This window comes from Chiloscyllium punctatum, unplaced genomic scaffold, assembly GCF_047496795.1.
Source record: "Chiloscyllium punctatum isolate Juve2018m unplaced genomic scaffold, sChiPun1.3 scaffold_869, whole genome shotgun sequence".
Classification (NCBI taxonomy): Eukaryota; Metazoa; Chordata; class Chondrichthyes; order Orectolobiformes; family Hemiscylliidae; genus Chiloscyllium; species Chiloscyllium punctatum.
Window position 1 is genome coordinate 10,001 of NW_027310603.1, and position 2,500 is coordinate 12,500.

At 65.6% G+C, this 2,500-nt stretch overlaps 1 non-coding gene across 1 annotated transcript; it reads left to right on the forward strand.

Moving 5' to 3' along the window:
* Positions 1-1,354: 1,354 nt before the first annotated feature.
* On the forward strand, positions 1,355-1,508 carry LOC140474186 (5.8S ribosomal RNA). Its single transcript, XR_011958898.1, has one exon. It is a non-coding gene; the product is annotated as a 5.8S ribosomal RNA (ribosomal RNA).
* The last annotated feature ends 992 nt before the right edge of the window (positions 1,509-2,500 follow it).

The window sequence follows — 2,500 nt, forward strand, 5'->3', positions numbered from 1 at the left end:
GTACGCCCGTTTCCGTTTCAACTTGTCTCGCGAGGGTGGTTTCGGGGCCAGCAGGAGAGCTCGTCGGGGTAGCAGGCCCTGCAGCCGTGGTCACCGCCAAATCCCCACAACTCGAGCAAGTGAAAAAAAAAGTAACAAATAAGAAAGGATCGTCGGCTTGGGGGTACGCCCGTTTCCGTTTCAACTTGTCTCGCGGGGGTGGTTTCGGGGCCAGCAGGAGAGCTCGTCGGGGTAGCAGGCCCTGCAGCCGTGGTCACCGCCAAACCCCCCCAACTGTTGGGCGCCTACCTGCGCGGGGCAGGAGGACACTTTCCGATTTCAAATCTCCGTTTGCCGAGTCCACCCCGAACGCACGCGGGCGGGCGGGTTCGCATCACCCTTCGTCACAAGGGGCGAAGCCCGTTCCACCGTCTCGTCAGTAGTGCCGACCGGTCTGTGATCGACGAGGGGAGCCACACCAGGTCCGGCCCTGCTGCTTGGCGGCACCGCGTCGTCGGGAGCTCGCGACAGACGGAGGGTTTCGGTGTACTCTCCAGCCACGGGAAACGAAGCCGGTGATGCAGGCGCCGGTCTTTCGCTCCCAAATCGGCTGGGTTTACATCGTTGCTATCTAGTCACGCTCCCTTCAAACCCGACGGGGTACCTATTCCCCTCACCCGTCTGTGCGTATACAGCCTCTTTGCACTTGCGGGATGGGGGTGGTGGTTTAAAGACTCTCGAGTTGCCGCCCGTCGGTCTCCGAGCTCCGTGCAGTAGTGATCCCCAGCGAACTGCCAGCAGGGCGAACGAGCGATCCCGCTCTCGGTCGGGGCGCCTGGCGTCGATCGGTGGTCGGTGGCTTGCGGGCAAGCTGCGCTGTGAGTGTGGGAACGAGTATGACGAGCCGTTGCCGCGACTCCCAGTCCACCTCGGCGGTGGCTGGGCCGGGCGGGCGTCTGCTCGGGCGAGTGCCGCCCCCGCCTCCTCGCAGGAAGTCCGCTCGCCGACACGCCGCCACGTGCACGCGTCAGTGACGCTGCCGAACCGATGGCCGGTGCCCGTTCCCGCCTCTGCTTTTCCTAGGGCAAAGCTGCTGCACGCCTCGTGATACTAGGCGGGCGACATGGTGGCGGTGATCCTGCCTCCGTCGCTGCGGTGCGTTGGGGCACGCATCGCCTCTTGGGCGCCCTGTCCTCCTCCCCCCAATAGACGTATGTTTCTGCGGGCCGCACCAGGATGGTGCTCCCCATCGCTTCACGCCACCCTGCTCCGCCCGCACGCCGGCGTGCAGGTGGCTGTAGCTCAAGGTGGGGAGCGTATGTGCGGTCCGGGTCGCTTTCCTCTGGCGAGGGAGAGACCTAAAACAAACTCAGACAACTCTTGACGGTGGATCACTCGGCTCGTGCGTCGATGACGAACGCAGCTAGCTGCGAGAATTAATGTGAATTGCAGGACACATTGATCATCGACACTTTGAACGCACTTTGCGGCCCCGGGTTCTTCCCGGGGCCACGCCTGTCTGAGGGTCGTTTGGCAATCAATCGCACTCGCCTTGGCTGGCGAGAGCGCGGCTGGGGTGTCGCAGAGGACCCGTCCTCTTTGTCCCCCTAAGTTCAGACTCCGGAGCCCTCCGGCGTCGGAGCGCTTGGCCTTTCCCCCCCACCCTGCACATTCCGTTCGTCAGGCTCGACGCCATCCCCCCGCCGGGGAGCGCGGCCTGGCGTCCGTCTGTGTCGTGGCAGTGGGGCCAGCACGGCTGTCACCGGTCCCAGAATGGCTGTCGGTGGTTCACACTGTGTGTGTGTGCCAACCCTCCTGGTCTCTGGGACACGGAGCTGCCACGAAGTGTTGAGCCTCCAGTGGGGGGTCTGCCTAAGCTCTGCACGTCCGCATTGGGTCCGTCTCTCGGTTGGCTGGCAGTGGAAAGAGTGAAGGGAGCCGCGGAGGTCCGGTGCTGGTGCGCCGCCGGCCTGACCGTGGAGCTCGCCGGTTTGACACGCTGACCCGACTCGATGGTTGATCGATTGAGAGTGCTGGGAGCTGCAGGCCGCCCGCTGCTGCAGCCGCCCGTCTCGTGGTTCGTCCTCGGCCTTAAGTGGCCGGCGGGGCGTCTGATCCTGTCTCCCCTGCTGGCGCCGAGTGCCTGGCCGAGGGAGGAGGTTTTCGTCGAACGCTGTGACTTGGACGGTCGCACGCGCGTGGATCGCTGGCTCTTGGCTCTCCCGTTCAGTCCGCACGTTTTCCGCTCCGTCCTGCCACCGGTCTCGGGAGGTACGGAGGGGTTGGCGGGCGTGGTGTGTGCTCCGTCACCGTGCAGGCACACCTACCACGCCGTCGGCCGACCCCCGCACGGTCCTCCTGGCCATCGGGAGGACGGCGGAACGTCGGGCTGTCGGGGGCCAAGTCGCCAGAAGGCCACCGCTGTGTCTTCCGTACCCTGTCACCGTCGGCGTGCCTTCCTCAACTCGTCCGGCTCGGGGCCGCTGGGTTCAGGAGCGGCGTCGCCCGCCGGCCCCACTGA